Source organism: Sycon ciliatum, chromosome 8, assembly GCF_964019385.1.
Source record: "Sycon ciliatum chromosome 8, ocSycCili1.1, whole genome shotgun sequence".
NCBI classification, from domain to species: Eukaryota; Metazoa; Porifera; class Calcarea; order Leucosolenida; family Sycettidae; genus Sycon; species Sycon ciliatum.
The window spans coordinates 10,068,716-10,084,250 of NC_088650.1; the positions used below are offsets into that span (position 1 = coordinate 10,068,716).

Sequence of the window (15,535 nt, forward strand, 5' to 3'; positions counted from 1 at the left end):
TCCGAGAGAGACATGGACTGTGATGCAGCTGCAGGATTTTTTCAAGGCGCTGGAGGGAACGATCTCGGGCCACAAACAGGAGTTACTCCAGAGGTAAGTTTTTTTGTTGTTGAAATATTCGAATCGCGAATCGTGTTGTGAGATTTATTTTGTGCCTAAGCTACAGCAGACCGTATTTCTTTCTCCTTGAGATCGGTGCTGAAAATAATAGTAACCTTTTTCTGGTCTGCCTTTTCCTCTCCAGAGCCATCTTCTATGAAGGTAACCGTGGTGCTGCGAAGTCACCAAGTCGCGATCGCGATCAGCAGCCCTGAAGTGGAAAAATCGATTTTCCAACGATCTGGTTGGACATCAGCCACTAAAGTACTTCTGATTTGCCTGTAGTGACAACAGCAGCCATCCTTGGACACCTTGCAAAGACAGGAAAATCCACTGGTGGAAGCGACTGCTATGAGGTGGCGATAGCAGTGGTGATCGCTGTTTTGTCAAGTCGAAGGGCTAGCCAACCCAGAGGAAGCATAAAAAAAAACGATGAGCAGTGCGTAGTATTTGTTGAGCGTGAAGAGCTAGAGGAGGACAGTGCAAACACATGGACGGAGTGGATGGTGTTTGAAGTGCTGTGTGCCGGCTGGTGGTGATGGTGGTCTTTGTCAGCATGTATTCGTGCTGCTTCTTGTGCTGGAACACTTCTCGCCCATGAAGGCAGATTGCGTGCTCCCTGGCCCTCACTCCTCAATCGGCAATGGGGCATTTGTTCCAGGAACATTACCCCAGAGCCAGTGATGAGTCGTACCTTTGAAAGATCGAAGCTTGCTGTTAACCGCAAGCGTAGCGCAGTGGATTGCTCCCTCTTCGAAGTACGAGGGCTAAAGCTTGCCGCTGTCCGCAACAAAGTGTGTGTGCGGTTCTTTCGAACCTATGAGTATGAATACCCCCCCCCCCCCCTCTCTCTCTCTCTCCCTCTCTCTCTCTCTTAGGAAGACTGCATGTTCAGAGTGAACTATTTTCTAGTATATTTAATGTGAGACAGGCTGTTTACGCCCAAGATCAAGATACAGTTGTTTTTCTGTTTCTATACCTTCCTAATAAAATACATTGTGACAGAGCTTTCGGTCATACTCCGCTGTACTACATCCTCAACCCGCCACCACCATGCGCTCTTGGCCGAACTAATGCACGAAGCATAAACACACCAGCACAGCAAGGACACTTCCGTTGACAAATATTGTTTACGCCTCTAGACAGCTGTTTCGTTTCTTCGAGCTCATCGTTAGAGGAGGATAGCAGCAGGATATTAATGATGATATTATAAGATGATAAGACGGTTTATGGTCCGATATTGATGATTGGAGATCTAAGAAAGCAATGACAGTGATTGCGAAATGGATAATATTATCATGATTATATGCCAGTCTGGTAATGCGTTGTACTGGTGGACAGTATTGAAATCATCACTGCATTCGATGCAAATATTGGTATACCTTGGTTTCAGTATTGGAAAAAAAGAGTAAGAGAACCTGGTTGATTTGGTTGCATCTGCGACTGGCTACTGGGTGTTGTGATCAGCAATGTTACCATGAGAGAAAATACGAGCGCAAGGATCTGTTGGGTCGTGTTGTGCCGTGCCGGTGCGAGAACCCTAAGTGCATGGCAAAATAGAACTGTTTCATCCACAATGCAGAATGTCTTGCGGTACATGGCATTGATGACTGAACATCTCGCCCAAATGTAGATCATGCCCAAACGGAGGAACAAGACATCTTTCCAGCTCAGCTAGCTATATACCGTGAAACGGATGATTAACTTGTGCCACGCATGCCAGCTTCTGTTCCATTCGGCCCGCGCTTAGACACATCAATGCCAATAGCAGCTGATCCTCCATTACATGCTCATTGGCGATTTACGGCCACCTCCAACTGTATCCGCCGTCCCTCAGCTTCCGTCTTCGCAGATCCGGCGCGGCGCAGTACATTTTCTCGGCTAGGCTCAAAGAAGTCCCACAGAGCGGTCCAAACACCTGAAGGCAAACCAGTCAGAAACTGGAGGGGCTCAGAGTCTTTCTTTATGTTACTGTACGTAAGCTGTTTTTCGGCTTTCTTCACCACAGTCCTCACATCGTCCAACTGCTCCACGAGACTCTGTACACGAGCTCTACTTGCTGCCAGCTCCTGATGCAGATGCTGCACTTCCATTACAGGACCAAACTGCACTAAGCCAGGTTCCTTTCCAACTCAAAGTACCGTTGCCTCTCAGCAAAATACTGGTTTGGGAGCATGGGGAGCTCGTGATGCAGACTCTGCACTTCCATGACCGAACTGCACTAGGCTCAGCAAATACTGTTTTGCGAGCATGGGGAGCAGGGCGTCCAGACTCCACTCTCTTGCGAAAAGCAAACCTGGTACCGTAGGACAGCTGTTCGGGTTCCTGGACTCATCCTGCTATTGTAGAGCTGGGCAAAACGATTTTGATTTCGGGATCGAAATGATCGCTGCAACTATTCAGAGTGACCCTAAAACTACGTCCTTCCTCACGGGGCATAGCCTGGATCCGCTTGCTCCAGGCCGCTGTGGCTCCACACGAGGAAAGGAGTGAAATGACTTGTTTGCGTCGTCCTCCTGTTCTGACAGTGAGGAACGCAGCAATGATCCTGAGAAGGCATCCTGAAGTCGTAAAAAGGAAGACGTCTAAACAAAAACAAAACAGCTCAAATCAAAAGTCCTTGTGACATTTTTTGTAGACAGGCTTGCGATGCATGTAGATTTCGCGTGCTCTGCACTTCGCATGCGAGAAGTCGCGCACAGCCGAGGTGAGGTTGGTCGCGTGTGTGCAGCAGGATCCCACGCGACTGCGTAGTTGCCCCCTTGCTCGAACCCAGACAATAATAAGGGGATCGGTCTATCATAACATGTAACAGTCGGTGTATGCATGATTTTCTCTGACTGCTGAGTTGGCGCTACCACTACTGGCACTAGCACCCCAAACAGATAACACAAGCCGCACTCCGGAAATTACGCTAAACATGTATTCATCCGGATAGACCCCCCTCCCCCTCCTCCCCCCCCCCCCCCGTAGATCCACTTATTATTCAATACGAGATCAAAGAAAGAAAAATTATTCAGAACCGAGGAGCAGGGATATCCTGGACATCCGTACACTACATGACATGTACATGTAGATTGTAGTGATTTGTTGATGCGAAACAAGAGAGCCAGGTCAGGACCATTGGCATTGCTAGGATCGGTCTATGTTAGTTCTATATCCTCATACGAACAAGCCACATCACCGGGCTACAACACACGTGGTTGGTCACAATCCGATCTCACATGGTCGTGCCGTGCCGCCTCACAGAACCCCCCCCCCCCCCCACACACACACACACAGATCATGGCAGACGCTACTACCTTTTGAACATGTAGCTCAGTCAAGAATCAGGATCCTGGCTACTCCAGATGCTACATGTACTACGTATTGTATGGACAATGGAAGCTGAAAACACACATGTGGAGGATTCACAATACACTGTATCAAGGTACATGATTGTATAAAGCACGCACAAAGAAAAATATGGGAGTTGAATGCACAGACACGCAAACACTCGTGCACAAACTCAACAATGCCTTGATTTCAAAAACACAATCAATATGCATACTACACTAGCACTAGCAGCACTTCCCTCTCACATCCAATGTGCTCAGTTACTCAGTTACTCGGTTTCTCAGCCGGGAGTGGAATTAAACAAGACGCAGCACCAACTTCCTCAGTGTTCAGCCCAGCAGAAAAAGCGGCAAGGGATCGAAGAAATTGAAACTTCAATCACTAGACAGACATATTCCAGTCTCAAATGATATAACACACTTCCTGCACAATTCGTCTTAGTATTCTGCTGTTCAGAGATATCTGCGAGAAAACAGTAGAAGTTCACAAACAGCAAATACTAGAATCAGGAAAGTATTACACAGCTCACCCCACTCTCTATGGTGGTGGTCAAGTTTCTTTCCTGACGTGCCTAGCTACATGTACATGTACAGTCAACTTTGCGTATAACGACACTCGGCGGGCCATCAGAAAAGTGTCCTTATTTGCGAAGTGTCCTTATATCCGAAGTCTCATTACATGTGACTACTATATGCATTACAGTTATATGGGAATTTGCTCTGGGCATGGAAATTCTGTCCCTATTCGCGAAATGTCGTTATATCCGTAGTCGTTATTAGCGAAGTTGACTGTATCTCTGTACCATACTGTTGCGATGGCAAGAATACATAAAGCAGAGTGTGCGACTCTGTAGATGGGTTCTGGACAGTAGAATTCTCCGTTTATATACGTTTTGATTAGTCATAGATGCCGTGATCCACGTTTATACTCTTGCTCTGTATCAATAAGACCTGTGATGTCAGTTTTAAAGAAAAACTATACGGCAAAGATTATGTAAGCGATATGGTGCACTTCTGCGTATCTAAGTCTAGTTTTTTTGTGTAGAACTCCATGACCAGTCCAGGCCCTGTGACCAGTCCAGGCCCTGTGACCAGTCCATGCCCTGTAACCAGTCCAGGCCCTGTGAACAGTCCAGGCCCTGCGAACAGTCCAAGCCCTGTGACCAATCCAGGCCCTGCGACCAGTCCAGGCCCTGTGACCAGTCCAGGCCCTGTGATCAATCCAGGCCCTGTGACCAGTCCTGGCCCTGTGACCAGTCCAGGCCCTGTGATCAATCCAGGCCCTGTGACCAGTCCTGGCCCTGTGACCAGTCCAGACACTGCGAGTAGTACAGGCCCTGCGAACAGTCACTGGTCCTGTAACCAGTCATATCGTCAACAAAAAAACGAATGCCCTGTGACAAGTCGCAATACAAAACAAACATGGCTGAACCAATCACAGTTTCTACTGTGCCCCCAGACCAGTCACGAGGAGCCTATCAGAAAGGAATTTGTCAATGTTCTCAATAGATAGTTCACTACACAACTCTAGGGGTTCACAATACCTACTGCTAATCAGCACACTCCTTTATGGTGGTACAGCCTCCTGGAACACATCATGGTCAGAAAAGATATCGGATATTCTTCTACTGATAGACTTGAGGAGATCTTGTACTGAAGTATTATCACCGGCGGATAGTTAGACTGGGTATTCAGGTATAGTGTTGTCCTTTGTCACCTTTTTCAGGTCCCGTTTGGCGTTACCCTGCGCACGGGGTTCTCCCCTGCTAGCGGACCGCGCTCAGACTGTGCAGGTTGCGCCACTGTGCGCATGCATGCATGCACTGTAGTACCATTTCCGGACGACAATAGCGTTATGGCGTCCGGTTTTGGTATGATTTGTATTGACCGGTTTACAGGTTTGCTTTTGTGATAACGAGGAAGTTCACTACTTCTAGGTTAACATTGATCGTAATCTTCAACCCATGATGCTGGAATTCCTGGATTATAGTCTTCCACAGGTCATCAGTCTCACTACCCGTTGTATTCATCAACATAGGTAGGCCACCACCACGATATAGCCAGATCGACTCCTTGCTGATGTCCTTTTCTAGTTCGGTCAGATCGAAGGAATGCGCCCAACAACTCGCATACCTCACTCCCATCAAAGAAGTCAAATCCACCACACTGTACTAGTGTTCTGCTATCAGTTATAGACATTGCAACCAATAAGGTTATAGACATTGCAACCAATGAGGTTATAGACATTGCACCCAATGAGGTTATGGACATTGCAACCAATGAGGTTGAAAGAATAAAACACTAAACTACCCCATGGCAGATACATGTACAACATCTAACACTCTGTAACTTACCATCTTGTAGACTATGACATCAGTGTGTATGTCCATCACTGCTTGGCGGGTAACAGGTCTTTGAACACGGTGATGTGATACGGATAATTGATCAGCAAATCCGGGATAGTGTTGCTGCTTTTCTGCGAGTACCGGGCGCCGTGTTCGAGTACCATCTATCAAGTGCAGAAAGAAATGGTGCAGTACATCAACATTTAGGCACATCCAGGAGATGAAAGTCTTGATAGTCAATCTGTCACTGAAGACAGTCTCCAGAAGGGTAAGATTGAGTAGTACTACGAGTACGAGACTTGGGCAACAGAATGTAGTCATACCTGTCACAACTCTCCCCATGTGCAAACTTATTTATCCAACCTGCACTGAAGTATCAAGACAGACATCATGATCAAAGGCAAAACACTAGCACTACAACTCACCGGAATAATATAACATCCTTGAGAATTGAGTGCCGATGCCTCAAGAGTGTTATATCCGTTAGGTGTACGAACAGGATGACGTAGTAACTGAGTGTCACTCACACCCCGACATGCCATAACACTGAAACCATGACGTCTAGCTGCAGTCATATCTACTGATACACCGTTGTATACATCAGCTGGATACGCTTCAGTCTCCACTGGTTCATGGTCTTGGTTGAATATGCAGAATGCCTGGATGTTCACACCATCAACCAGAGATAAGCCAGTGGTGTACTTTGGGCCAATGAAGTATGACAGCATATCATACATTCGACCTGAATGCCGACTTGTCACATTCTTCTGGAACCGCACTAAAAATCTTTCCAATATCTGTAGCCGCTGGTTGTTAGTGACAGGGAGGGTGCTGTGCAAAAATAGCATTTGCACAGGGCGAGGATTGCATTCTGCACAGAAGTCAGGGCAGAGAGAATTGAGAGAAACACACAGTGGTATGGACATAGACCAACAGATACATTTTAGGATGACATTGTGAAAATGAAAAATGAAAAATCGTTGACATCTGAAAGTGATCCATTTGTCATTTCCACGCCAACAGACTACTTCCTATAAAACAGACACAGTCAGGGGAACAACACTGGATGAATTTTTGTTGGTACGTGAGTTACGAATTTGGTGCACATTCTTCTTGAAGTACACCCAAGTCCATACTGTCTGTCCTATTTCCAAGCATCATCAGGATGCATATTGCATATTGCACAGTGTACTGCATTCTGGTGATAGCAATTTGTTGAAATGTCGAAGCTGATACAGTGGACTGAGGTGTGATTTTGTAGTTCTGAGGAATAAACTTGCATGTGTGCTCAAAACTTCCCATAGTACTTCAAGTATTATGAAGCTGCAGGATGCCCAACCAATGTAACTAGAAGGTAATTGATTGAGAAAATAGTAAGACAAGTTTGGAATGGCTCCAGACTGTCCATCTGCATGACTCAAGATCATACATATAATCCTGCCATCATGACTTTATCAGAAACCCATTAGTGTACAACATACATCATCACCATATGTGTATGTGAAAGTGAGCCGGCATCAGCAGAAAACTGTGTAGTAAACGCCACAGACTGAGATCGTTTCTGTTCTTGTTTAAAACAACACTTGGTTTCAACTCTGAGATGCCAAGGACAATTACTACAGAGGTTTGTGGTATGAATATCACTTGTAACTCCGCGTGAGCAGAAATTCCACAACCAACAGACACACGTCTCTATTCCATCGGTCTTATTCCAGAATATACTTACTCTGTATCAGATGATCAACACTAATCAGCTTCAGCAAGGCACTGCACTCTACACCACACAGTGTACAGTAGAGAAGTAGTGAGAGTACTTCAGTATGACGATACTTTGGATCACCTGTACTGTGTATGGTAATGTAGCGATTCATCAAGTGTTGGGCCAGGTGACGATCAGACATATTCAACATAAACAATGCATGTGCACACTGATCAACATCTCTACATTCCTCAATGCACAAGGGCAAGGCCGCAGAGAAGCCAGTCGACACTTGTGGGCACACTGGTATTCCTGGTACAACCCGAGTGTTGCTGAGAGTGTTGCCAGTGACGGTTAGTGGCCCAAAGGGCTGTGTGGAGACACTTGCTCTGCTGGACGAAGCCTCAACTGTCACGCTAATGGACAAGGCCTTAGCGGATGACATAGGTGCTGTTGGACAGTCGGATCCCCTGCATATGGCATGGACGAATTCGACGACGCACACGGACAACTCGTCATGCAGAGTCTCTGTATTTGGTCAATGGCAGCGATGGCACCCATAGTCGCTTGGGCACTTTCAATTTTCATAAGTCCTGTGTACATTTGAGTCCAACATTTCTAGCGCTATCCTAGCTGATAGAGTGGGTCTCTAGGAGTGTTTTGGCACGAGGGTGCCATCTCGGAGCTGGGGCATAAGGGAGCGGCGAGTGGAATACTGCGTGTCCAATTTCCTGTACAATTTAGATCATGTAACCATGGTAACGGCGCTGACTCATTCAAAGACTGGCAGAATTTACGTCGTATTGTCGACTTTCCGAGTTGCCTATGTGACTGTAAAGTACACCAGGCACGCAGATACATTGAATGTTTGATGATAGGATGATGTGGACTGTATGGACCTCTTCAGGTTCCTGAAATATCATACTATTTTTGGTTCAAAGCTAGCTACACACTAGAGCACAACCAGGTATGTACAGTAGAAAGTTACTCCTGTGATTAGTTTATACTATTGCAGAGTTCCATTACTAGATTCAAAGTTCCATAATGTGTGCCAGGATTTTATAGTTTGGTAGTATGAGTCCGTGATGATGCCCGAGCACTCAGTGTGGCATGACAAATCGGCAAATCACGAAGTACAGTTGGAAACCGCCTTACTGCCATCAAACAATCATCTCGTTATAACACAATCAAGCCTGTCTACCTCAGATAAGCAAGTGTCTTAGTACACTGTTCTTGATATCATAGATGTCCTCAGTCATGGGACATTTGGTGATTATAAAAAGTACACAGCAAATGTTTAAAACCGGCACCTAAGAAATCACGGGATGGACCACGCCTGTTATTAAAAATACACCAAAATGATAAGAATTCTCAAGGCAGAGACCAATGCGCAGCAACACGTACACATACAGTGTTTGCATTTGAGCTGCAATTGCAGCAGTTGGCACTGAGTGTCAGTAACACTCTGTTAACAAGTAAGTTACGGCCGCGAGATACATGTATATAGCAAGGAGCATGACTTCATGCCTGGCGTCGCGGGTCACAAGAGAAAACCCGACCATTAGAAATAATATTAATACACAATGAGAGGCTTTGGGATGCGTCTAGGCAATGCAGTGTAGCCATTCACTGTGGAGAGAGGAGTCAGTGACTAGGTTGTCGTGCACGGGTGACTTATAACCTAGTTACTTGCAGTGACAGTATCGGTAGGACTAGTAAGTATGCTGGCATAACCTGTACAGGCAAACAGTAGAAATAGCATGGAACATGACCAGGTACAAGTGCACAGCGAACATACTGAGGCGCGCTGTCGAAAAGCACGATGGAAGTGGTTGACCTGGAATGTTCTGTTGGGGACTGCCAGCTACACTTGGTTGAACGCAGCTCACTTCCCCGGTGTAAACACTGTAAGCCAACACACACAAATACATGACCTGTCTCAGCACCAAAGGAAACATCTGCCAGGCACAGAACGCGTTCACGCAGAAGATCTGTGATGGCGTGATACTTCTATGTACTATGGAAGGCTATGCACACATATCCTGATGTAGACTATCTTACAGTATGTTTTACATAGAAGCTACCTTGCTTGGACCAACAGTGTACAATCATGCACAACACACAGCCATGAAAAACTTACAAGTACATGTAACTACCTGACACTTGACTAACATTCACACTTGAAACATACTTAGGGAAATCAAACAGGCCTTACCGTGACCAGTAATCCATGGAAAGCTGATGTTCAACAGTTATTCCGTGATCTCGTGGGAGGGGTTGTCAACATCATCAGTTTGACCATCTTCATCATCAGCACTGTCTTCATTGTCTCCATGAAGTGTAGGTGCTGCAAGCACTTCGGACACAGCATTGTGCGGATTCGCGCAGGAACTGCATTGGCATGCATCGGTGCAAGAAATGGAGGACTGTAGGCATGAGCACCGGCGCGTTGAACATCCAGTGGCGCAGGCACACCGGATGATCGCCATCAGCTCTGGTGGTGCAGGAGGAAGAAGACCCCACATGATCATGACATTAGAGTCGTCTACCCTCCATCCATGATCACTGATGCTGGGTAGGTCTGGGGATGCGACCAGTGCCCGTTTCCACACACCAGCCTGGTAGTTGGCCCGTTTGACGTGCTGCACCGAAGCTGTCAGTATGACCCAGGGACGGTGCTGTAGTGGACACTGTGGGCTTCGTCAGGCCCTCGAGTGTCCTCTTGTGAGTGTAGTTGGCCAGGCACGAGCGGTGATACTTGATTTCCCTGGCGATTGCATCTCCACCAGACACCTCCCTCAAGACCCGCGAGTCACTGCGAATTGTTGCAGCATTGACGATGTTATTGCTCGCACTGAACGATATGCATTGGGTCAGTGGCTCCTTTTTCCCACTTCTTCTTTTTGACAGGTGCTGGCAGAATAGGCACAAATTTAAATCTGTCTGGCTCCCACTGGAACGGGTCCGCTTTTTGGGGGGCTCAACATCTCTTTGCTCAGGCTCGCTGTCATCACTGTCATCATCATCATCATCATCATCACCTTCACTGCCTTCGTCGCCACCAACAGCCTCGACAGGCCGGACAGACTCAGCAACGGCTGTCTTCTTCAAAGTCTTTTTGTTTGTGTACCACTTGTAGCAGGCTTTGTGGTATAGAACTTCGCCGCAAGTTTCTCTATCAAGATTTCCGATCGACATCCAAGTGTCATCTCTCTTCGTCTCAGCTGCATTCCATAGGGTAGTCCAGGTAGTCTCCGTCAAGCGCTTGAGAGGCTGATGAGCAGGAAAATTCGGGTTGTGACAAATGCATTTCACTCCTTCACCTGAAGCTTTCGCCAAGGAAACAGTTTCCAGCCCCAAATCGTCTGCCATGTCGAACAAGACAACTAACAACAGGAATCATAAACACTTGCACCTTCTTATCTGCCATCTACCTGTCTAGGTTGTCGGACAGATCGGCAAAGAAACTTAGAGAGGCCATGCGATCGGCATTGGATGAAAGCAAAAACACAATTGTCGAACCAGTCAAGTAAGTTTGAAATTTAGTCGTGGGCGGACGTCATCATCCTTTTCACTTGCGCAGAATTCGCATATGCGTGTTTTGAGCATGCGCTTAATTTGCACAGTGTTCGTCTTCGTATTCAAACAAGTCGCCGTAACTCCCTTCAGCCCCAACGCAGAAAAGGCACCCAAGCGCGAAATTGTTTGCCCTGCCGATCTCCAACACGTCCAACCACCCACGAAATGTTGGACTCAAATCGACACAGGAAATCAGAAACGACCACTTTTTGAGAAACCGGCCAACTGACTACCAGCATCAAATGGATGATGTGAGAACAGTCAAGGACCTCAAGTTGCATTCGCAGTCAATAGATGGCAGAGGGCTGGCGAGTCGATGGCCTCATTTAGATGACTCCAGAGTGGCGTCGTACCCAGCAGTACAATCGAGGATGCTCATTGGGCAAGACAACGGACACCTCACAGTGGCACGTGAAGTCGTCGAAGGCCCGCCAAATGCACCTATGCTGACGAGAACCCTTCTTGGTTGGGTCGTGCACGGTCGCATTGGAGCTCGACTCACCAAGATCAACTCGAACCGGAGGCGATCTACCACATCTCGCAGCCAACGTCGGATGAGTGCATCGACACGACCGAAGTGAAGAAGGAGTTCGTTGCGGCGACAACATCTCCGCCAAGGCCCCAGCAAATTGCCGAAGCGCTGCCAGACGTCAACCGATTCTCGTCATGGAAACATCTCATCTGCACAACCGCGTATGTTGCCAGGTTCATCGCAAACACACGGGCCAGAGTTCGCGGCCAAACTGTCGAATCAACCGCAGCCATCTCAGCCAAGGAAATGGATGCGGCCGAGCAGCTCTGGATGAAATCTGTGCAGGCAGAGTGTTTTGCCGAAGAAGTGGCTTTGTTGAGCGATGGCCAGCCTGTCAGCACCAGCAGTCGTCTACGACAGCTAGCACCAGCCATTGATGAGGACGGGATCCTGCGGGTTCAGGGTCGCCTCACACATGCGACGGAAATGGCGTACAGTGCGAAACATCCGGTTATCCTGTGTCCGAAGCATAGGTACGCACAGCTCCTAGTCCATGAATACCATCTGCGTTCTGGCCATCATGGACACGAGAGGACATTGAATGAGCTTCGCCAGCAGTACTGGGTGACGACAGGTCGAGCAGCTGTGAAGCGAGCATGGTCTGAGTGTCAATACTGCAAGAACCAACGAGCCAATCCCAAGCCACCTGTAATGCGGAGACCCCCTTGATTTAGGTTTCGGCCTTTGGGGAATCCCTCAAATAATAATAATAATAATAATGGTGAACACGGCAATTTCGATCCGCTTCAACTTGCTGGCGATATTGATCTGTGCAGCTGCCGCTGGAGCAGTCCGTGGCGCAGGTCGAGATGCGGTGCCTCCGACATATGCCGGAACTGGGGCGAATACTGCGGTCCGTGGTGCTTGCATGCCAGCGCTGGGTCTCGCACCGTACTGTGACGCTCCGGCAGAGATGGTGTGCGACGGTCCAGTAGACACAGGTGAGTTGTACACGACTGCACTATTGCTCACACTCCACTGCGGTCGCTGTTGTTGGTACATGGATGCCTGCTGCGGCCTAGCACTATTGGTGCCATACGTTGCATACATCATACTAGGTGTTTGATCAGCAGGATCGTGGATCAGGAAGGCACGGCTGTCCCATGCATGCGACGGGCGTTCATTAAATATGGCGGCCAAATTTTAATATTTTTCATTTTTTACGCGACCTGGCCTAGTTGTATGTTTGCAATTTCGCTCGACTTCCATCTCAAACGGGCAAGGTCAACCGAAACCACGGGTGTTTGCCAGGTCATTCGATAGAGTTTAGAGCTTGGACTGGCCTTGCCTTCGACTGTGCCGCCGCTCGAGCGATCTTTTTGGGTTACCCACGCGCTACGCATGGTTTCTTTCTCGACGTGGGTGCAATTATTTTTGGATCGTCGCTCGATTTCAAGGGCTCACCAACCTCGTCAGCGAATTTTCTCCGCCTCGCAGACAATTTTCTAGTATACCTCGATGTCCTAGCCTTTCGATTTCGTGTATTCCTAAGCTTGACGTGCATAACTGTAGCTTTTCGTGGCCATGTTAGAGACGTTATTTTGTTCAGAAATGGAGGCTCATGTTAGCTTCCTGTCGTCGTGTTGTCGTATTGGAGGGGAGAAATTCGCGTCAAGGAGTGGACGGACGAAGTATCGTGTGGCAGATCATACTCAATCCATTTTGGCAGTGTTTCATCTCAACTTGATGTGGATGAAACCAAATACACCCTGAACTTTTTTGCCACACTTGCAAATTGGCCATGGAATGCACTGCTACTGCCAGGGGCCCAACATTCTCTGGAGCTCCAGAGGTGGATGTACACCGTTCAAAGACTGGGAGCCACACAGTGGGACAAACTGTTTGAAATGCAAGTCTTCCAAGCCTGGCAGGAAGTCCAAATGCAAAACACAAACGCAAGACAAACTTGCGGCATGGGAGAAAACGCGGGCCATCGCCCGCAAGCACGAGCACATGCACGCCGCCACCACTGACAGCAGCATCACCAACAAAACCTTGCCCCACCACACCAGTACCTGATCACTGGATAGTTTAGTCTGTTTGGTTTACGAATTCAAAAAAGGAAGACAAAATAACAAAACTAAAAACACGAGCGTCGCATGGACCGAATCTGATGAGCAGCAGCACGTCACACCCGCATACCAAGTTTAGTAATAGTAGTATAGTATTTATTCATATTTCTCTAGGGCTTAGTGGGTAAATCTCTGCATCCAGAACAGTTCATATAGGAATGCAATAACACACGCACAATGTCCACTATGTCACAGGTAGAGAGAGAAGTGTTTGCAGCTTGCTGGTAGACGTTCAGCCGTGCATGCATTGGCAAATGGCTAGAGCAGACGGCCCGCTGCCCTTAATGTAAGGCACACACGCAAGCGTCAGAGCTACAGCAGCCGAACAGCATAGTTTATGGATTCATGAAAGACTGCACCATACACTGCGCCAGCTCTGGTAGGGTGCCCTATTTGAGCATCGTCACTGGTCGGTGACGTTTTGCAGGCCTCACCATCAAAGATGCGAGGTGATGCTGCTGATCGACTTGCTGGCATGATAGTCACAAGCATAACTAACGAAGGATGGCTGGAAGTCGAAACCAGCTGTAGATGTAGATTCCAGGTATACAAGAGAATTACTGACGCCAGCACTTTATCCGATGCCCCATCAGTGTCAACTGTACGCCGATGGTCACAGGACCGTGACAGCCTTTCGATCGGTCTACGGTCGGGAGACGGGGCTGCAAGCCCAAAGCAGCGGGTATATAGTGTTCGTCACCAGCTGAGCAAGAGAGCTTGCTGAGAGATTTAGGTGTGCACTGTTCAGCAACCAGTCCCAACATAGGTTTGTCCATGAAGGCTGGTGATCCTCAGCTATCATACAACAAATTCCTACTCACTGCGCATATGCGCATATGGCTTGTGAAACAGCAGCAGAAACTGCACTGCCTTGACAAACGCACCAGTTACCATGATGGAGCAGATATGCCAACACCAAATCTCCAATCGCTAGTACAAGTAGCTCTTCACTAAATCATGCCTAGTGCCTGCTGGCAGTGATATTTTCAGCAAGAGCGCTGCAGTTACTGCTGAGGAGATATAATATTGCGTCCTTGAAGTCGAAGGTGCTCATCAAAGATTTCTTGCCATCAATTCTTGGCCTTATGCAGGCACGAGGTGGTCTCCCGTGGCATTGGCCATATTACCCCGAGCTGCACTTGCTCGAGGAGCACGTTGTTTCGCTCATGGAAGTCCTTCGTGTTGGACTGAGTAGGCTTGCTGAGAGAACAGAGCGCTGAATCCATCCACGTCCACAACTACGAATAATTTACAAAAACATTCCTACTGCAGATCAGCGCTTGAAAACGGCGATGCAGATCAGCGACGTTGGGCTTCTCCATTCAAAAGGAGAGCCTTCCTAACGAAGCAATTCTCATGTGACACTACATAGTCTCTCAAGCACTCTAGTTCAGGTCTTCTTCTCTCCATTCCATTATCATTTCGATCTTCACTCGGTCGACGTGATGGTAGTAGCTATGTAAAATAATTATGATGGATTTCTCCCGATCCTCGTCGCGGCTAAAATTTGTTCGGTGTTTGTCTAAATTCTCAAACTGACAGGGTTTACAAGAGAAATGTACCTAATTTTGTGCGATTGATGCAAATAAATCGGAATATGTCCGACTTCATAAATCCGTGCGGTAAACCGCATGAAAGGACGCCATGTCGTTAGTTGGTGCACATGAAGTCACCGTGAAGGCAGAGCGTTGTTCCTGATTTATAGCAGGAGCGTTGCTGCCCGTGGTCATAGTTGCAAATGACGCTGGCAGCACTGAGCTACGTGGCTGGTACTCTGCGGCTGCTGCAGATAAAGCGGTGCATGCATTGCTGTTGATCATATCCGTTTGCGGTGGCGCGTGTGCTGACGCGGTTGCCATGGCAACGGTCGGGAA

The 15,535-nt window shown here is 47.7% G+C and overlaps 1 protein-coding gene across 1 annotated transcript in view; it reads right to left on the reverse strand.

Moving 5' to 3' along the window:
• Nucleotides 1-3,503: 3,503 nt before the first annotated feature.
• The window catches only part of LOC135823330 (uncharacterized), a 32,359-nt gene continuing 20,327 nt past the window's right edge, over nucleotides 3,504-15,535 (reverse strand). Inside the window, exons 1-3 of the transcript XR_010554667.1 lie at nucleotides 6,205-6,734; nucleotides 5,789-5,943; nucleotides 3,504-3,897 (exon numbers count right to left, since the gene is read on the reverse strand). The gene's annotated coding sequence lies outside the window, so the exon portion shown is untranslated. Of the gene's footprint in view, nucleotides 3,898-5,788; nucleotides 5,944-6,204 lie in introns of the transcript that reaches the window.